Source organism: Achroia grisella, unplaced genomic scaffold, assembly GCF_030625045.1.
Source record: "Achroia grisella isolate CSIRO2021 unplaced genomic scaffold, CSIRO_AGI_Agris_v1 utg1061, whole genome shotgun sequence".
NCBI lineage: Eukaryota > Metazoa > Arthropoda > Insecta > Lepidoptera > Pyralidae > Achroia > Achroia grisella.
In genome coordinates, this window is record NW_026712565.1 from 868,779 (window position 1) to 892,056 (window position 23,278).

The 23,278-nt window shown below is 32.3% G+C and overlaps 1 protein-coding gene across 2 annotated transcripts in view; it reads right to left on the bottom strand.

Moving 5' to 3' along the window:
• Positions 1-23,055, bottom strand: part of LOC131850531 (5-hydroxytryptamine receptor) — a 108,014-nt gene extending 84,959 nt beyond the window's left edge. Inside the window, exons 1-2 of one of the 2 annotated variants that reach the window (XM_059200887.1) lie at positions 22,979-23,023; positions 22,754-22,897 (exon numbers count right to left, since the gene is read on the bottom strand). The gene's annotated coding sequence lies outside the window, so the exon portion shown is untranslated. Of the gene's footprint in view, positions 1-22,753 lie in introns of both variants that reach the window. The other variant, XM_059200819.1, reaches the window with a different exon arrangement.
• Between the last annotated feature and the right edge of the window lie 223 nt (positions 23,056-23,278).

Genomic DNA, 23,278 nt, shown 5'->3' on the forward strand with positions numbered 1-23,278 from the left:
AAATGTAACCCTATGTATACAAAAATAAGTCATAAAATGCGGTGTGGAAACTGTAGATAAAAAACATATATCAAAATAAGGACATGTCAATATTTACAATGAAATATCCAGCCATAGGAAGCCGGAACGGGAAAAAGAAGCACTTTTGTTATAAAATAAACTTAACAAGGATTGGATATGGATTCATGAGCACCATTAGTATAATTTTCTGTGCCCACCGCAGCCTCCGCCCTACCGTAATTTTTCCTTATCAACCAGTCATCCAGTTCACTTTCAACACCTTCATCACAAACATCATAATATACAAACTCCATCCATCTTTTCTCTTGTCTCCACTTTTGTTATCATCGCTGTATTTTTTTACATTTATTAACCGACTGAAAAAAAAGAAAGAGGCCATGTCATCTTAGTACTCTGGAATAGCAAATATAAATATAGTCTGTAGTGTCGTATATAGGTGATGTTTACCGTTTACCATCTGACGGACCGTCAGCTTGTTTGCAGTTCAAATTACATATAAAAACAAATAGTATGTATAACATCGCTGGAGCACACAGCACCATCTAGTCCCAAGCTAAGCAGAGGTTGTGTTATGGGTACTAGACAACTAACATAAGTACATAGATATGTATTTTGTTAATCCATACATAATATACATAGAAAACACCGAGGCCGATACAAACAATCATACTGATGAATACAAATATTTGTGCTGTGCCAAGAATCGAAGCCCGACCATCGAAAGTAAGGCGGTGTGCTAAACCGCTAGACCATCGAGGCCGTCAAATTTTATTCTTACAGCAATTTTAACAGCGCTAATTCTCTTATTTATGGCATCTTAATGAGTAGTGAGACCTAACCTAATTAATATTTACCTCTTTATTTACTTACCTTTTCGTAAAAGTTAATGCAAATAGAGTATAGAAATACATTCCTATTGTATATTAAATGTAATTAATAAGTAATCTACACAACATGATTTGTATCTAAAACAGCAAAAACAATGACCAAAGTAATTATAAATACAAATAGAATTGTGTGGTATTCGAACTTACGAACATTGGCAATGCAATTAAAATGTCCTACACAGTAAAACGGTACATTCCACACAGTTTTCGAAACGAATAGCAACAGCTTTGTGTAATCTTAGTTATCTCGTGTCGCCTCATAGTAGATGACCTCGAGAACGGAACACTGCTATACTGTACAGAAAGAAAGATTAATTGACGGGATACCTACGGATCTTAAAAAAACTGAGATAAGTATGACTTGGAAATACGCGGTGAGGGTTCTGTATAATCATTAAATAGTATAACAAAGTTGCAGTCGCTGTCTGTCCCTATGTATGCCTAAATCTTTAAAATTACGCAACGGATTTCGAAGCGGTTATTTTCAAATAGATAGAGTGATTCAAGAGGAAGGTTTATGTGTATAATACATGTACATCCGTGCGAAGCCGGGGCGAGTAGATAGTAATCTAAATATATTTGGTATAACTCAAAGGTGACTGACATAGTGATCTAGCAACGCACAGCCCAAACCATTGGATAAATCAGGCTGAAATTTGGCATGCAGTTAGATGTTATGATGTAGGCATCCGCTAATTTATCCCCTTAGGGGTGGAATTAATCAAAATCCTTTCATTTTGATTAATTCTACCCCTGAGGGGATAAAATAGGGGATGAAAGTTTGTATGAAACTTTGTCAATTTTAAACCAATCGGGCTGAGACTTTGCAAGCATAAATCTATTATGACGTAGGCATCTTCTAAGAAAGAATTTTGATAAATTTCACCCCTAAGGGGTTAAATTAACGGACAAAAGCTGGTATATAATAAAAATTGTATTTACCAGTAATAGTCACGATTATTGCATATATGTAAGAGGTAATCTGTGCAAACGCACTATTCGGTAAATCTATTTTTTTTGTTAGAATAAATAAATAAATACAATTACCAATTGACAAACAGTCGGTCAATTGCTCTACGCCATCTACAGGGTGGGCTAACCCCACGGCTAGGTGGATTTGAGCTAGAATGCTAACGGGACCTAACTGGCTCTGGTAATGGTGCTCGTAGATACACCGTGTGGTTTTTAGTGGGTACGAATCTTACACTCCTTCAGATCTTACATTTGATGGAGGGACAGTCTTTTGAAGAATTTTCCACATGATTAAAAAAAGGGTTCTGTTTTCGTATTCTATTATGTAACAAATTTTAACCTGTTATATAAAGAAATACATTGAAAATACCTATGTCTGCAAATGAAAATATATTTATGAATTACTAGCTGACTCACGCATCTTCGTCTGAATCACATTTACTTGGCATTTATCATTATATTGCACCCAATATATTTTTATATTATAATCTATGTGTTACTTTGATGTATATGCTATATTACTGTAAAGTTTCATCAAATTTCGTTCAATAGTTTTGGTGCGAAAGAGCAACAAACATCCATCCATACTCACAAACTTTTGCGTTTATAATATTAGTAAGGTTTGTGTTATACGTACTTAATTTAAAGATTCTAGAAGAGTCTGAAGGAAATACCCTATATGTTTTGATCAGCCGACAGTTACAATGGTAACGAGTCATAAATTTTTATTCAATTGCGTTAGAGACCTGATTTTATTACTGGATTCTGTATAAAGCCATTTCTCTTGATATAAATTTTGGCTTGTCGTTTTTTTAGCAGATCCACACCACATTCATCTAAAGGTATTTTCTTACTGTATTAATGATATTAGATCATAATGAGATAGTGCACCTACTGTTAGCCTGTGCTAATATACCATATCATAGCACCATTCCATTATCAATCCTCAAAAAATAATACATCAACTTTAAAAAAATCCATTCATATTTTTTAATAATCATAGCAGATATTTCTTGCAATTTTTTTCTATGAACACTGATATCTTTTTATATGAACATTATTTTACACCAGCTGACGCGGCGAACTTCGTAACGCCTTAGAATTAAATAATATATCAAAGTTCAGTAAAATTGATTTCTGAGTTTCTCTTTATAACGTGAAATATTAATTTCTGAACGCACCCTGTTCGACATTTACCAACCCTTTGTATGAGTAAATGAAGTAGTTGTGTTTACTATTTTCATTGCAATTTCATCATATTTTCTCACCTTTTGAAACTTTCTTGGAATTCTATAAATATTTCAAAAACTAAATTAGTAAAATTGGTCTAACTATTTTCGAGTGCACAGATTTATTCTCTTATATACATATAGTGCCTGATAACATTCTCTACCAGTCAACTGTCGCGCTGATCAGAGATAATGCGACGGTGTAATTTAATAATTGATATTAAAATATAAAAACAGAGAAATACAGAAAAATAATATATCCCAGTATGTAATCTATATATAAATCAAAGGTAACTGACATAATGATCTATCAACGCACAGCCCACACCACTGGACGGGTCGGGCTGAAATTTGGCATGCAGGTAGATGTTATAACGTAGGCATCTACTAAGAAAGGATTATAATTAATTCTACCCCCATGGGGATAAAATAGGGGATGAATGTTTGTATGAAACTTTGTCAATTTAAATCTATCGGGCTGAGACTTTGCATGCATAAAGCTATTATGACGTCGGCATCTCCTAAGAAAGGATTTTATTAAATTCCACCCCTAAGGGGATAAATTAACGCGAGCGAAGATGCGGGCAAAATCGAGTGATATATATTACCAGTACCTTCATTGTGGTAGACTGTTGAGGTTGTTGCGTGGGTACCTACCTACCTACCTATATCAGTCACCAAGTGTGTATGTTACGTGGTTTTACAGGTTATTACTAACAAGATGCAGGATTATCTAATTATAGTAATTCATTCATCAAATTAATATGACTTATTACGACATACAATTATGCATGACTGACTGTCACCTCCCTAGGGGGGTGCGGATGACCAGCACCCCCTAGGGAGGTGAAGGTTGGGGTGAAGGTTCGCGTGCCCCGACATCGACTCCGGGGGCAACAACCCCCGGGTGACTAGCTCAAAGCCCCTTTTTTTTTACGTATGGAAAATCTTCAAAAGACCGTCACCCCACCGGAGGGAGCGCGGGGTGGTGTGTGAGACTTGTACTCACCAAAAACCACACGGTGTACCTACGAGCGCCTATGTCGGAGCCAGGGGATTCGCATGTGCATTTCCACCCCAGCTCTGACGGCGACGGCCCGCCCTGTAGATGTTGTAGGGCAGGCCCCATCTCGTTACGGTTAGGGCGACCTAATTCGCCCTATTCCACTGTGGAGGCGTGTGAGTACACGCGCACACCTCCGGGGCCTTTGGATTGGGGGACTGCCTCCCTCAAGGCAAGCTCAAAGCCCCTAGGGCAAGTATACATAAAAAAAAAGAAAACTACTTAACCTAGCTTACTAAGCGTACTGCCGCACTTGGAGATAGTTTTTTTTTATTATTATACATAACACACATACACAGAAGTACCGGATGGAAAAAGGAGAAAGACTATGTCATTCTAATGACATTACAATTGACATCGACGTTAATGTTTGACATCAGTGTGAACTACAGATTATCATAACAGCTGTGTCGGTTGAATGGTGACATTTGGCTGTATGGGCTGAGTCCTTTTGCCTTTCCCTAAAAAGGAAAAACCAAACCAAAAAAAAATGGTGAAATAACGCAGAGCACTAACAGGATAAGAGGTGTGACATCTTAGTCATTTAGAAAGGTAACCGTATGGTATCACGGGTATCACATGATAACGTGATGTCCGTAGTTCATATATGTAGGCAACGATTATCACTTACCTTCAGGTGGACTATCAGTTTGTTTGCCATTCCTTATAACTCTAAATCCACAGTGGTCTAGCGGTATAGTACATCGCTTTACTTTCAACGTGTTAACCGGTTCGATTCCTCGCAAGTTACAAACACTTGTATTTATGAGTATGATCGTTCATATCGGTCTGGGTGTTTTCTATGTATTTATATCAGTTGTCTAGTACTCATAGCGTAAGCACTGTGTTGCTTGGGACTAAATAACGTTGTGTGAAATGTCTTGAGACTACCAGAGATTATGTTATTAAAGAACCGTTTTTTTCAGATACGGAACCCTAGGAACTATCGGTCCGTCCTAGGAGCACCAACAAACAAAAGCTGGTATTCCACACACGTCACCGACGTCGTTTGTCTTGTCATACGGCGAGGTGACGAGCGGAAACTGTAGATGGAGTTTCCTTGGACAAAATATAAGCGTGTCATTTTTTGTAATTACACCGAAATTATAAGAAAACTAGCCATGCCCGCGGTTTCATCCGTATTGAATTTCAATATAAAGTAAAGCTTATGTGTTATTCTGATGCATAAGCTACTTTATTTACTGTAAATTTTCATAAAAATTAATTCAGTAGTTTTGCGTGAAAGAGCAACAAACATACATACTCTTAATAAAAATTATCCTATGTTCATTCTAATACCTCCAAGAAATGTGTACAAAATGTTATGATGATTAGTTTTTGAGTGATTGCGTAACAAACATCGCGTTTATAATATTACTAGCAATTCGCCCTGGTTTACCACGAGTGTACATGTATTATATATATATATATATATGAACCTTCCTCTAGAATCACTCTATCTATTATAAGAAACCGCTTCAAAATGCGTTGCGTAGTTTTAATTTAGATTTAACATACATAGGGACGGATAAAAAGCTACCGCGACTTTGTTTTATACTATGTTAATTACATAGTACGAGTAGTAGTAGGATTACGATTAAGATAAGTATGTGAAATTACAGGCCAGTTATATGTTTATTATTTTATAAAGTTATGAGATAGGGACTTGTAGTTATTAGCCGGCCGCGGTGCTCTAGTGATTAAGCACACCGCGATACCGTCGATGGTTACAAGTACCTTGATACAAACATTTGTGTTCATAAGTATAATTGTTGCAAATGTCTTAGTGTTTTCTATGTATATCATATATGTGTTTACAAAAAACTATACTTACATAGACTCTATGTATTTATAGCAGTATATGTAACCACAAAAAATGTAACTATATTGTTTTTGTAAACATATTATTATGTAATTATTACAAAAAGGCGCTAAATAACATTCGATTGAAGAACGCGGAAATGCGTTCACTGGCATCGTGCGAAGTCTTTAGAGTTGCCTTTGTCTACATTTACATGCTCGTTATTTCCTGCTTGAAAGCCAATTTGCGTGTGAAAGAAAGTACGTGTGAAAGCTATCTATAACCTCAAAAAAGCAGACGAAGACGCATCCAATAGCTAGTACTATATACATCTATAAACACGTTACATAACTACATAAAACCAATCATCTCAAACGTACTTATTTTTATTTACTTATTTCACCAAATATCCATAAAAAAATATAACAATGAAGAAATTCGAAATAAATCCGAGTTTGTGACCCAAATATGAGGCTGAGAGTTACCCCGGAAGAGGATAGACCCAAAGGGTAATACAACCCTTATAAATAGGCTGGGTAAGGGAATATACACACTGGCTCAGCAAATAATGTACGAGTAACGGGCTACGTAAGCTCTTTTGAGCGGCTATACAAAAATGACCTCGGATTATTGTACCAAGCGGTCTTCAGACATACGGCCCTAGATGAGTATATTAAAGAGATCATAGTTTAGATTAGATCTCAGAGTTATCTCCAATTTGTTAAAACAGCAAATAAGTTTTATTGAATATGGTGTTATTTTGCGGAAATTCCTCTCATTATTTAATGGATTTGTATAATTGGTTTAATTTCACTACTACAGATGGTCTTAGATGAGTATATTAGAGATCATAGTTGAAATTACATTGCAGAGTGATCTCCAATTTGTTAAAACAACAAAGAAGTTTTCTTATTTTATTGAGTTTCATCGTTTAATAATATTGTATTTGTTTAATTTCACTGCTACTTACATACGGCCCTAGATGAGAGTGATCCAATTTGTTAAAACAACAAAGAAGTTTTCTTATTTTATTGAATTTGGTGTCAATTTTCGGATGTCCATTTCATCGTTTAATGGATTTATATTTGTTTAATTGCTACTACAGACATATGGTACGAGATGGTAAGAGTATGAAGAGATCATTGTTTAGATTAGATCTCAGTGATCTCCAATTTGTTAAAACAACAAAGAAGTTTTCTTATTTTATTGAATTTGGTGTCAATTTGCGGATGTCCATTTCATCGATTAATGGATTTGTATTTGTTTAATTTCACTGCTACTTACATACGGCTCTAGATGAGTATATTAGAGTATATTAAAGAGATCATTTTTTAGATTAGATCTCAGAGTGATCTCCAATTTGTAAAAAACAACAAAGAAGTTTTCTTATTTTATTGAATTTGGTGTCAATTTTCGGATGTCCATTTCATCGTTTAATTGATTTGTATTTGTTTAATTTCACTGCTACAGACATATGGTACGAGATGGTAAGAGATGAGTATATGAAGAGATCATTGTTTAGATTAGATCTCAGAGTGATCTCCAATTTGTTAAAACAACATTTTCTTATTTTATTGAATTTGGTGTCAATTTTCGGATGTCCATTTCATCGTTTAATTGATTTGTATTTGTTTAATTTCACTGCTACTTACATACGGCCCTAGATGAGTATATCAAAGAGATCATAGTTTAGATTAGATCTCAGAGTGATCCCCAATTTGTTAAAACAACAAAGTAGTTTTCTTATTTTATTGAATTTGGTGTCAATTTGCAGATGTCCATTTCATCGGTTAATGGATTTGTATTTGTTTAATTTCACTACTACGTACATACGATCCTAGACGAGTATATTAAAAAATCATAGTTTAACAACAAATCATTGTTGTATGATTTTTTTATTTTATAGAATTTGGTGTTAGTCTGCAGAAATTTATTTCAGTATTTAATGGATTTGTATTATACCCGAAATCTAGGTATACCTGACAATTTCGTTGCCTAATCTCATACATAATATATATAACAGAAACATATCTTACAAGATCAGGTTGACGACTGAAATAGATGAGACTGAGGTACCCACGCTGAAGACTAATTCTTTGACTGTTTTTTATCCGATATTTCCTCTACATGCCGTATTATTTTGTTTAATATCACTACTATTAGCATGTGTGAGACTACAAACATTCATTGTAACCTGACAATCGATATTGGAAACATTACGACCTTGCCCACTAGTGGCCAAACTCGACCTTTATCGGATCTCCACAACTATATTGCGATATTACTGACTACTACTATTATAATTGTATATATATATAATATTATTCTATACAACTACCACCATCCGATCGTTTTGTTATCGGTGTATTCATCGCCGGGGAATTAGTCAGAATAACACGTATTAATTAAAACGTCCGTCTTATTGACGCTCTTTTATTACTCAATGATAGAATATAAAAACAAATGAACATCTTTTCTTTAGAAATAAACACAATACATTAATTAATATAAAAAAAGGTTTATATACGCTTCACAGAAACATTTAGTGACACATAAAGTTTTTTTTTAATTCGGAAGATGGTGGTAGGCTCCCTGTCGCCTTGGATTCAAATGTACCCAGCGCAATGTGACCATATCAAGTGTTGTAATTACCATAGCTTACATATTTGACTACCACATCCAGTATAATAGTCATGACGATATGTTTGTTCTTTGATTTTCTTTTGGTGTCTACTGGATTAGAACTTACGACCTTTAGGGGTTGAAGTCGTTTAGAAAACCACTAAGCTACACACTCATAAATATGATAATTTTGCGGAGAAAAACGTAACATTATATTAAAATCTGACGTCGCAATGAAAAATTACGACTGTCTCTCTACCGGCTACAATCCCTCGGCATATTTCTAATATAATAAGTATGGGTGACACAATCTGGAGCAAATGGATTTTTTATTAGCTCGTAAAATTTTAACCTTATACCTCATTTCCTTTGCATATTTGACTAGGTTTATTTGTAGAATATAAAAGAAATCGTCCAAAATAGCTCCTAAATGAAATTCCTTTTGAATATTTGAATATTATTAAAAAAAAGTAGAAGAAAATATAGTGATTGCGTTGGAGTTTACGAGTATCTGTTCTCGTTCGAATTTCAAAATATGTTTATTGTCTACAAATATTATAAAATACCCAGAATTCTTGTACAGATCTAATCTTTATATTTAATAGTTAAAGACAGATGTTTTATTAATTGCTAGTTGTTATCACCGACTTTGTCTGTCTCTTAAAAGTCTCTAAAAGATCTCAGAGAAGAAACTATTTTATATATATAATCTATGTTCATTAAGATTCTATCAACCGTATAATAGTGAAAAGTTAAAAGTTACGACAGATATACCGATTTTATAATTATAGTATTAGTATGTATTAATAAATTCTTGTAATAAATCATACGAGAATCGAACTCGCGACTATCCGAAGTAAAGCTGTGTTCTAAACCGTTACACCATCGACATTATGTTCAAGGAAGATAATACGTGTTATATTATTTCTAATTTCCTTGACTTCTAGTCTATATCTTAGTGGTCTAGTGATTAAGCGTATCGACTTTTCAATGGTAGAGGTTTCGATTCTGATGTCGGTGTATTCATAAATATATTTTACATAACATATTTACATTATATTATATTTACATATAATATAAAGAAATATATTTAAGTACTAGCTGTGCTCGCGGTTTAATTCACGTTAAATTTCAATATAAAATATAGCCTATATGTTTGTTTGTTTGTAACATATTATTACACAATAAATACATTTAAATTAACTAAAGATACAACGATCTTAAAATATATATATATATATAAGATGTACAATGGCGGACTTATCTCAAATGAGGGATTTCTTCCAGTCAACCTTTGAATGACTGAAAGGAATTTTGTTATTCTAATGCATAATTTATATTACTGTAAAGTTTAATTCAGTAGTTGGGTTCGGGTTGGGTGAAAGTAACAAACATCCATACTCACAAGCTTTCGTTTATAGTATTATTAAGATTAAGATTTCTGTCAGTAATAAAGTACTTACAGTTCAAGTTCTCCTTATTTTAGAAATAGCGCTGTATGAATTGTGGTCTAATATTATTTCCAACAAGAAAACCTATGTACTCTACAACTAGTACCATATGGTTTCTCGTTGTCGCATTTCATAGTACACATATGTTACCAGTGTAAACAACACCGCTAATTAGGCACTGTATTGCGGTTAGGCTGTTTGTATATATGTCTTTAATCAACAGTATAAAGTGATACGGTGAAAATAGAGTTGGTCTAAAACAAATGGTCCGGATGGACATGTGACTATGTCACAGGAGAGTGGGATGTTGCTGGCAGGTTGTCTACCATTCTTTTTATAAACTTTATATGTTTTTTTTAAATGTCACTTTTGACCAGTGTTTGTTACTTTTCTATTCGCTGTGAGCTCTTTTGGGAAATATACACATTTTTTACTACTATTCTGAATTTTATTAAAATAGTAGTTGTGTTTCCGCTTCAGTCACAGACAGTATATAACAATAATGCCCCAGGACAATTCTCAGAGTGCCATCTAGTGCAATATATGTTGCTTCTTTCTTTAAGCCGTTTTTTTTTTCAATGTGTCTACTTTTAATGTGAGTACAAAAAAGAATTATGAATAAAAAAAGTATATATATAATGACGCCCTAGGTGGTCTAGCACACCGCTCTTACTTCAGATGGTCAGGGTTTCGATTCCTCGCACGGTACCAAATGAGGGATTTCTTCCAGTCAACCTTTGAATGACTGAAAGGAATTGTGGAGTGGTGAAACTATATATATACATGACAATAACAACAAAGGAAAAAGAAGCACATGTCTTGGTGTTCGCTATGTATATTGTATATTTATATTACTTGTCTAGTATCCATAACACAAGCTCTGCTTAGCTTGTGATACTATACGTTACTGAATGAAATGTTTTATATATGTTATATGTTAAGAGAAACCTGGTCACAACTCGTCCGTTTTGCGGGCTGCTCGTGTATAGCCCTTTTTGTCTGAGTCACAGTTCAAAGGCCGCCATCACTACTTTCCATACTCTCTCTCTCTCTCTGTATATATTATTAATAAGTTGATTAATGAATATGTAGCTGCCATTTAAAAATAATATCTAATTAATTTCACCAATTTAAAATCACTTTGAGTGTATTTTTCTCAGCTTCTCTTAGCCTATATGTTCAGCTCTAAGTAACATATGATATAACTTATATTATTATTAATAATAAATTGGATTATGAATATATAGACACTTTAAAGATAATACTGAATTAATTTATTATTTTAGTTTTACTTTTAGAGTGTATTTTTATCAGCTTTTCTTAGACTATATGTTTAGCCATAAGTAACAACATATTTTTGTCGTTATATAGTTAAGTAGTGTGTAGTTAAGTGTAATAGTTTTAAAATATAAAGGTGTTGGCAATTCTCTGTAAGTTTATATTGTGTTAATTGAATAAATAAATAAATAATAGTTGATCATATCTTTGACTAAGCTATAAGATAACAATAGTGACGATTTGTTTGTTATATATACGTGAATATAATTGAGTTTGACTGTCGGTTCGCACAAAGCACAAATCGACTCACATTAGCCATTGTTTGGACCACTTGAATCCGAGATTATCTTGAGATCCGATCGTAAAAGGTTATTTCAATCTTAGACTCCTTGTGCCTGTGACTTAGATGTAAAGTGTTTGTAATACAACATATACCGGAGTTGAATCTTGTCATAGGTATTGGTAGCTATCTACCTACCTATTAATATATCATATTAATGCATCATATATATTAACATTTATAAATGCTGTATGTTGTTAGAGTTATTTATTTATTTCCTTATTTACCATCAAATTTGAGTATAGAAATAACATAACAAAAGGTTACCACAAAATAAGAATGTTATTGTTAAAGATACAACGTGGAAAGGATGGCTTGCGATTCTCCATGTACGGTAGAAGAGCGGGACATTCGCTATTCGTTGAAATATTTCATTCATTCAATATTAAAATTGCTCATCCAAAAACGGCATTCTATATTTTCAAATTAAGAATAAGACATTTAATTTTTCGGTGAATAGGTATTTTGTTTTAGAATATGTGTAAATGATTTCAAAAATAGAACGATTTATTTTGTTTTTTTTTTTAATAAGTTGGTTGAGCTAAAACCATAGAGAATCAGTTTAAAAAAAATAATTTTAAGAATGCCCACTACATGTATTTATGTTTAGAGAATATAATTATCTGTCTAATTCTCCTTCAATGAACAGTTTTTTCAGAAAAACTGATTTCTCTCTGTAACTCTATGCTATATTAAATTACTAGAGTACACAATTTTATTTGAAATAATATTTAATAAAAACCTTGAAAGTGAACTTTTACTTAGAAATTGTTTTCATATCTACTACATAAAATATAGCTAAATTACAGACATATTCACACCATCTCTTAATCGAGAAATCTTTTATTAAAACAGTAATACTTAAAAAAATTCTCTTATTATTTTATATTAATAGGAAACAATGACTTTATTGCCATTTTATGACAAGTGTTGGCAAACTATGTTCATCAACGATTATTATAAAAAAAACCACAGCAATTAACATAATTTACATTGTTCAGTCTGATTTATGAGTTACGAGGCAGCGGCAACCCTATCTGTGTGTGACAGCTTGACACCATACAAGGCTTGGGCATGTTTCATAGTCATTGGATAACGTTCAGCAGAGTCAACCCTAATAACATGCAAATTATACTCGCGTATGTTGATGGTCATGTAACACTGAGCTAATAGAATAAAATTATAATTTAAATGTTCAGTTTGTAAAAGGAACAATAGAAATGGCCAGTTTGAATTAGAGTACCGAGTAATTTAATTAAAAGAGTCGAAATGATAGTTTTATTAATAAAAAGAAAAAAGGATTAAATACAGAACACATTATATTTGAATGTAGAAGTTAATTTTAATTGGAGTAAACGTAGATATAGAATATGCAAATACAGAGCACTGTGTAAATTTACGTTTATAATTATATACATATATGTTATGTTTTTAATTTTTAATTAATTATTTAATTTAAGTTGCGGCATCATGGTACTATCTCAAAGATAGCGAATACTGAAGGTAGCGTGTTTATTTAGAACCTTAGAAAGACAAGGAATTCTCAAAAGAATAAAGCCTACGCTAATGAAATTAGGAACGCGGTAAGTAACAGTATGTTAATTACCGTATAATTCAACAATAATAAAATTAACTTCGCTTAAAAATATCCAAGAAAATTATTATAGAAACAATTGTTAATTCAATATAATTAAACAACTGTAAATGTCGGTGTACATAGAACATTTTAATTTATAATGAAATGAAATTTATTGGTACAAGTTTACTGGGTAACTACAGTAACCGTTACTAGTAGTTATGTAATAAACGTGAAAGTTCGTCTGTTTGTTACATTGCCAAGATTAATCTGTTGTATGGATTTTAAAGAAATTTGAATGTAGGTTATATTATGAGGCCAGAAATATGCTATTTCTGGATATATAGAATATACAAAACAATGCTAAGAGAAATAGAAAATTAATTAAAAATAACATAATACAATTAAATAACCCTGGACAATCAACATAACGCCATCTAGTCCCACGGTATGAAGAGCTTATATTACGGGTACCAGATAAGTTATATAAATAATACCCAGACCGACAAACAACCTTATTCATGTAAACAATGTATGTATGTATGTTTTGTACTACATGTTTGTACCGTTTGTAGGAATCGCACTTGTGCCCATCGAATTGTATAGCTATCTATGAGGATCACAAACCATTGGAACACAGAAGCACCTAATTCTATGACTAAATATAGGATATTAATCAACATCTTAGTTCTTGTCATACCACAGGAGTAAGATATCACACCTCTCTGTAATTTAACTGCCATATCTCAGCCTTCAACCGCAACAAAGCTTACTAAGCAAGCTGGTTATAAACTGAAATATAAAAGATATACATATTCACGCAGTCTCGCTATATCAGTCACGCTAAATTGTATAACTTTAGTAAAATTAATTTTAATGTTCAAACCCGTACATGTAATAACGTAAACAACGTATATAATCAACTAGCTACTTGCCCCAGCTTCACACGGGAATGCACACCCGTACCTTCCTCTAGAATATTAAAAATAACAGCTTCAAAATCCGTTGCGTAGTTTTAAAGATTTAAGCATACATAGGGACAGACAGCGACAGCGACTTTATTTTATACTATGTAATGATGACAATAAGGTAGGTTCAATTACTCCGCTATAGTCGTCCTACAGTGATTTAGCCGGTAATCGAACTAGTAAGTTACAATGGAGACAAGTTTTTATTGACACTGTGTCTTTACGCTGTGTTTTTCTCTACCAAAATTGTTTTACGTTTAAATCGTTTTTGTGGAGTTGGAAACCTAACTTTTAGTGAAATGTATTAAGATTTGCTTTGATCAATACTACTAATGTTTATTGTAAACTAGTTGTGCTCGCGGTTTCACTCGCTTGATATTTATATTATTTTAAGCCATATTACTGTAAAGTTTCATAAAAATCCGTTCAGTAGTTTTTGCGTGAAATAGTAACAAACATCCATCCACACATATATCCATACTTACAAACTTTCGTGTTTATATCAGGAGTAAGATCAACCAACTATGTATTAAATATTTTAATACTACCTACTAATTGGCGCTATATGGTAGGTTATATTCACACATATTTATGTAGACTTAAAATGTACTTCATTTGTTTAAAAAATGCATAAAATATGAAACTGTATTCTGAATGAACGTTAAATTTAAAAATAAGTGCATAAATATAAGTATGTTTGAATAAAGATTATTTTTATTATATTCAATTTAAACATTACTTTAATGTTGTTTAAAAAATGCATAAAATAAGTTTTTTTGCTTTTTCTTGACTGAAACTGCATTCTGAACGAACGTTAAATATAAAAATAAGTGCATAAATTTAAGTATGTTTGAATAAAGATTATTTTTATTCTATTCAATTTAAAAATTACTTTAATGTTGTACTTCATTTGTTTAAAAAATGCATAAAATAAGTTTTTTTGCTTTTTTCTTGACTGAAACTGTATTCTGAATGAACGTTAAATTTAAAAATAAGTGCATAAATATAAGTATGTTTGAATAAAGATTATTTTTATTCTATTCAATTTAAACATTAGTTTATTAATAAGCAATCCCATAAAATAAAATTTACCGTTAACATTGTATATTAAATATTTGCTTTGGCTCGAATCGCTGTACGTATGTTTGACTTGAAAATAAGCACCAGTACTGAAACCAATAAAAGCTCGTTTACTTACAGACCTTTCATGTATTCGAGTTTTGGTATGGTCTTTTTTAAAGGCGGAAGCGATTTTTAGATATTTTATTTTAATTTCCATGGCGAACAAAGTGTAATATAACATTTGTGGTATTCGCGCGTTGCCGTTACTGAGTTCTCAGTAACGGTATAAAGACCAATCATGCATTGTTTTACTATCGTATCAAACCACACATAGCTTACAAACTTAGCTACTTTGGTATAGAAATAAGTGATACAATGAGACCTACGTCGATAACTTTTACAGTTTACATTTAAAAATATAATTGAAGTCTAATAAAACTGACTATATGAACTAATATTTTAATTTGCATATTTTATTTTATTTTAATTTAATGGCGAATTACCTGACGAACCACATGGAGAGTTCACATGAAATAACCATTTATGAGTTCCCTTTATTGAGTACTAAACACCATTATTACATAGTAATTTGATATTATAGTTAACAAATAGCTTTGTTAACTATAATATCAAATTACTAATTTGATTGAACAGAAGTAGGATTAAATGTAACAAATGACCTATCTAACGATTCGAAAAGTCTACTTTTATAAAATGTGGTTGATATTTAATAAAATAAAAATTATTAATTATTAATATTTTATTTAATTAAAATACAGACATGGGAGCCTCATTAATGACAAAGACAATCGTCATAGTTGGCAAATATATCGCGATCAAAAAAAAAAAAATATGGTTTATGGAAAATTCTTTTTTTAAAGTTACTTAAAGAATGTAAATGTTGATCCGCTGCTCACTTTAAATTGAGCCCTACGAGCGTTTTTCTTGCTCATAGTTACAACAAGGATCCGACACTTGGTAGCAGTCTATTTTTATTTCCCCCGAGGCCAAAGGAACATTCTGTAAACACAACGCTCACACACAACATCTCGCATCATATGCCCTCACTCAAGTATTTTGAATAATGTACAAAGTAACGCTATGGGATTCCAATACAGCTATTAAGTAATAAGCTTATACGTTTTCGCTGTCACTAGCGACCCACCCTGACATTGCTCGGGTATGTTATATATTGTAGGTATATTTTCTTCTTTCTTTGGTATTTTAGACTTTGGATACAATTTATTTATTTAATTTGGATATTCCTATTATTTTAGTAAACAACTTATAAACATTATAAGTAAAGTATTAAGAGATGTCTCTCAATTCATATATTTATCTTCAGATGCATCGGGCCCGCAGCAGTGCAATGGTGTCCAGTGCCTCTGGAGTAGACAATCCGATATGGTGGTCGATATTTGGCTATGGTGGTTCTCCCAAATTTTAGCCATCAGTGATGCAATGCAAAATAATATAAACAATGCAAGTTTAATCGTTAAATTATGGCACGGCGAAAATTGTCTGTTTGTCTAATCTGCTGTTAAGATATTATTTCGGAATATTCTAATGTTGTTGGCCGCAGTTCGTCTTTACAGCTTGACCAGACGATAGGTGAGTGCAGATGGCACTCCAAACTCGCGAAGGACTTATGGAGTGGCTGAAGGCGAACTCTCGGCTGATGGATACGACTTACATCTGAGGGCACCTCTAGGGGTTCGAAACTGGGCTCAGGTCGTCGTAATTTCGATCCCCGTTTGAATTGGATGGCGGAGCGAACGGACTCGTCTTAATAGACTTTTACAATGACATTATTCTGGTAACTTATATCCTTACGCTTCACCGAACGATAGGGGGCGAGCACAGATGACATTCCAAACCCGCGAAAATTTAGGCGGAGAAATTTAGAATCATATTTTCACAGAGTATATTGCAAAGTACGTGTGAATATATTCGTGTATATTATATATATATTTAATATATGGAATATTATATTACGATTAAATTTATTAAGAAAATAATAAATTGAATATAATATATGAAAACATCAACGATTGTAATACACGAGTATGTAGGGTATGCAAAAATAACAATATCTTTTTATACCTAGTCATTTATAGCCATTATAGCCAGATTTTCTATCAAGTATGCTAGTATTAATAAATGGCTATATTCTCGTTACTTATATATATGTATTTATTATATATATGTATGTATAACGATCTCGATGACGCGTCGAACGTTCATAGGCGCGGGCGATAAAATTTTATCTCAAACCAACTCTGTTACAATTCCAGCATCCTGCCGTGTGGTATTTAGAATATCTTATGTTTCATCTTGTCACGTTTTATACAGCGTGTGGGAGTCTCAATCCAAGAATGTGGTATTTGAAGAATTCTGTTATATTCGCAATATAACATGATTTATCGGGAATTTAGAATGTTTTGAGTAAAAATGTTATTGAATCATTTATTTGTTTTAGGTTATGTTTTCTCACGTATTATGCAATGTCTCATACGTTATTCGTATTATAGATATGAGGTATATAAATATTTAATAATTTATCAGGAATTCAGTAGTAAGCAAATTGTGATGATTCGCTGGCCATCAACTCGTTGCTCTTGATTTTACCCGTGATCATGGCGATTGAAACACCGTCGAAGTATCGGGAACTCGATTAAAGGAAATAAAAAGTGGTAAGATCTCGTGATTTTTTCTAATTGTACGTATAAATAATGATAGCGACAAATTTAATACAGTATTTAAATAGAAACGTAGTTTCCACGATTATGCTCAGTTGTTCTGTTTTATAATATCTGTATATTGTTGTTTGTATTTTTTTTATGTCGTTACTGTTTGTGTGTTAATACATAAAAACTTTTAATCTCCCCAAGTGTAGAACTAACTATGGCAAATACTCCACGGTATATCGAATGTGTGAGAATTACAATAATGTCAGACAGTGATATTTTCGGTGCATCAGTCAGTAATATTAAACGGACATTAAATTGTAATTTTCTTGAAATACAAGAAAGCTTTATAACATAATTCTCTATTAATGCAAATTATTATTGTATAGTGTCATTTTGTGTGTGTAAAAATTAAGTTATGCATGCTGTGTCTACATCTAGAAGGATGTGTTACTTATATAGTTTGTTTTATGTGTATTAAGTTATGTACTATGTAAGACATCCAGTTTTGTAGACCTAATAAATATAAAAAAATACGAGTAAATAAATTTTATTTTAAATTGCCATCTTTAATAGGTTCATATATATATTTATTAATTCCGCTACCACCAGACTCTATGTGCGACCACAAATATTCAGTGTGAAAACCTGACCACTACTGGAAGATTACGACCTTCTCTATTGATGATCATAATCTGACTGTTACTAAGTCTATACCCATTTTGATACATTTCGCCTCTGAACCAATATTATCAGGCATTGATTAGAGCTCGAATATAGCATCACGGACGGTGGAAGAAGTGCCACATATCAGACTATATTAGGTTTTTTTATATGCACTTTTTTAATAATTTCATATAACTTAAATACATTTTTTGTAATTAAACTCATTGTATATGTAAAAACACGATTTACACACAGACGTACTCATGAATATAATTGTTTGTATTTGTGGTTGTTTTAGTGTATTCGAACTTGCGACCAATGGAAGTAAGAAGAAGTAACTCCTAAATTGTTGCACAACCTTTATCGATTTAAGAGATAAAACAAAAGAATACAGAAAATTAATGATATGAAATTAAAATTCAGCAATGTTTATTTATAATACTAAGAATATTTTTACAAAATCATGTACAGGTTGAGTGTTTTCCTTCATCTTTAATTAATTTAATTAATGACCCTTTGATGTGGGATTATTTTTAACGACTTCAAGCTTCCGCTTTTAAATTAACATTGTAAGATGAGATACAGTTACTTTGTAATAGGTAATTACAATTTTGAAGTAATTTATTGATTTTTTTTATATAATCGTATTAGCAATGATCTTGGTGATAAGGAGCATACGTGTCTTATATATAATAATAATAATAATCTCAGGATAATTTACACAGTGCCATCTAGACCCAAGTTAAGCTAAAGCTTGTGGGTACTAGATAACTTATACAAATACATAGTTTTTTAATTCGTAAATCATACATATTATACATAGAAAACACCCAGACCGATACAAACATAGAATAGAATAGAATAGAAAATCATTTATTCAAATAAACTTACATTGAAGCACTTTTGAATAATCATTACATTTTTTTTTAATCTATCGCTCATTCGGAAAGCTGTCTCATCACAAGAAGAACGAGCAAGAAACTTGCGTGTTGCTCTTTTAAATAATTTTATTATTACTTTACATTTTTAAGTTTAAGTGTGTGAATACAAACCACCAATTAGCACTAATTCAATTAAATACTCAAATAGGAAAAATATTGAATATATAACCAACTGGTTAAACATTTGATAACAGGAAATTAGTAATAGTGATTAGAGCAGACCAGTCCCTACAAGCAGCACCCGCTCTCGAGTATGACCGATGAGCCAATCATCACTGCACTCGACCATATTTTAGGGAGCCCAATGACCCGGCCCACCATGCCGCCACATAGTAACTGTATGAATATCAATGTTTGTGCCGTAGAAGGAATCGAACCCGTGACCATCGGAAGTAAGGCGGTGTGGCCGTCGTATATATATACCGCTAAAGATATCACGTCATCATATAATGCTCGTAGTCACTCCTCAAATGTTGCGACAAAGACATCACGTTATCATGTGGCGGTGTTTGCGCCTTAGATGCTGGCATTCCTAATTGATAAGCTGTTATTCCAGGTAATTTCACTGCCAATTCGAATGGCAGATCACCTGATATGTCGTGAACCTTCGCCTATAGCATGAATAGGATTAAGAGCTTTATCTAATACATAATTAAGCGTAATGTCGCTTGTTGGAATGTGAAATCTTTCTTAGGAATGAGAAGTTGTGACCTCTACATCCTGACTTTATGTGATGAATTTTGTATGAAAAGTTCATTTACGCCTTGGTGTTTTAGTGTTTAACAAACCCTCTTCTTTCTGATATTTCGGATTTGATTCCATTTACAAATATGTGTATTCAAGAGTATGATTGTTTATATTGTCTAAGTGCCTCTTATGTATTTTATGTATGTATTTAAAAAAATAAAATAAAATTTTCACTAACAAAATGACCTATGTAGTTGGTAGTGTTTAAGTTTTATGATTATGTCTTTACAAATGAGCATATGTGGTTATCCCATACAAGGTTAATTGTAAAGAGAACAAAGACAATTTAATCAGTTTTCAGCGTTTACTTTTATTACTAGTTTAACTCTGCATATCTGTTGTTTACATGGATTTTAAACTGCATACAGAGAATAGTCTATAATAATAATGTATACAGATCAATTAGAAAAATAATTAAATTCTGTTTGTATCTCATTGTAGCTTGCTGCGCCCATCAGGGTCCATGGTGCTCTTACCTAGGCTGCCTTTTAAGTCTGTTTTCCCGCGTTTATTAAAAAAAAAAGCATATGGCATTTACATCTTTTTGATTTTCGAAAACAAAAGAATGTTTTCAGATTGGTCGAATAGTTTTATTGTAGTCTATTCAAAGGTGACAAGTCAGTTGTAAAAATGGAAATCATAATAATAATGTCGCGACTTCAGTGCAGAAATCTTCTGTGTTTGCTGATGTAGCACCATGTCGTAGGACTATAGAACGATGGTAATAGAATTTAGTGACAAGCCACGTGAAGGTCGTAAAAACCGCCATGACGCAAGAATTAAAATGCGGTTAACGCTAACTCGAAGTATTTCATTGGACATTTCAGGGACCACTGTCCAAAAAATCCTGCACGGAGAACTTAGCATAAGAAAGCTGATCTCTCGTTGGATACCACATTTGCTTAGCGACGACCAAAAAACAGCCTGTGTTAGTTGGTAAAATCTGCAGCGATTCAACGGAGGACAGTCAAAGCATGTTTATGATATGGTTAGTGGTGACGAGTCTTGGATATATGGTTACGATCCAGATTCTAAGTAGCAGTCAACTGTTTGGGTCTTCCAGGATCAGCCAAAACCGACCAAAATCATTCGCTGTAATAAAAAAAAATGGTTGCCTCGTTTGTGGCAAAGGGTGGTCATGTCGCCACTATTGTACTAGAAGATTGCAAGATACCGCTGACTGGTATAAACAAGTTATCACCGAATTTCGAAAAACAATTCAAGATATGATACTGCACCATGACAATGCAAGTTCGCACACCGCCCGTCAATCAAAGATTTTTTGAGCACCCAAAATGTCGAAATTTTGGATCAGTGACTTAATAACGATTTTTTTACGTTTCCCAAAATTAAGAAAAGTCTTCGTGGTCAACGTTTCTAGCTGTTGATTTCAGTGGAATAAATGTTTTAAAAACTGGTTTGAACGTATGCAAAATATTAATTGAATATTTTTTGATAATGATCTATTAGATTATCTATACTTATTTCAAACGACACAACTTAAAAGGCAGCCCACGTATAATATATAAACCATAATTGTTTTATGAAATGCAAATATATAAATAAATAGACAAAAAAAAGTTATGGTCTATATTTCTGGATGGATATAATTGTATATATGGAAGAATTATATAAACCAATTTTATGAAAATATATAGACAAAATAAAAAAAAATTATTACTGGAGATTATATATGCTTAGTAAACAATATTCGCAAAATTAATATATTTTTCATTATTTATTTCTTTTTTCTGTTACGGAGCTAGGCCTACCTTTAAGTTAACAAAATATATGATAGAATATCGAATTGTATTATATCTAAATAAATAATTTTATATGGTGATATATATATGATAAATAATAGGTAAATTGTAATTCAATAAATTCCAAATGTGTGAAATATTTCCTTTTGCCAATAAACGTGTTATAATTGTAATTAGTTAACTATATCACATGATCTTCAGTTATATAAGAGAGATTGAAAAACAAACAAACCCGTAAATCAAACATTACAACCTCAGTCAGAATAAATATATAAGCCAAAATAACAAATACAATATTTTTTATATTTTAATTTTCATTTCTTTTCAATCTCGCTTAAATCCTCAGAGAATAAGGAATTAGCTGAGCTTGGAAAGAATTAGGCAAAGTTGTATATTTATAAGTCATTTTGCATTTTTTATTATTGTAAATAAGCGATTCTAAAATATTTTGCAACTACTAAAGAAGGTTAATAAGAGAAATCAATTTAATAATAATTGAAGTAATAACATAAATGTCTACTACATTAAACGTAATTTACTGTATAAATATATTTATACTAAATTTAAAGTTAATAAATAATATATTAATTTTATATTTTAAATCCGGTTACTGTTTAATATTTCTTATACAAATATGTAATTATAATACGCCGTAAAGCGATGATATATGCTGACTTACCTGGCTGTTTCACGTTCAAAGTCGTCTCGTGTATCTGATGATCATTTTATCATCATCACAATGATATCAGCTATCCCTCACTACCCCACTTCTGTCAAATACCACATCATTTGTCTTCAAGAACATAAACTGTACCACTGGCCACTTAAAAAAAAAGTTTATTATTTAATTGCGAAAACGATCAATTTTTAAAAATGGAATTAATTAAATTAAATTTAAATGTACATGTTCTTAATTTGAATTATCGTATTACGAATGGGTGTTCATCGGTGTATACATTCGAAGGCTATAGACGTGTGAGTCGCTCGGCAGCCAGGGGTGAACTGGGGTGGGTTCGAGGCGCGCGCAAAACTGTTGATGCTGTTTCTCTGTACGAGAGTTTGTGCGAAAAATTGTGATCTGATAGGACGTTTAGTTGAAGTTATTTTTCTCAATTCATATAGTGATTGTAGAAAATTTTAATGGTTTACTAATCCGTCGTATTTGTGAACGAGTGCTACTTGTAGGGACTGGTCTGCTCTTATC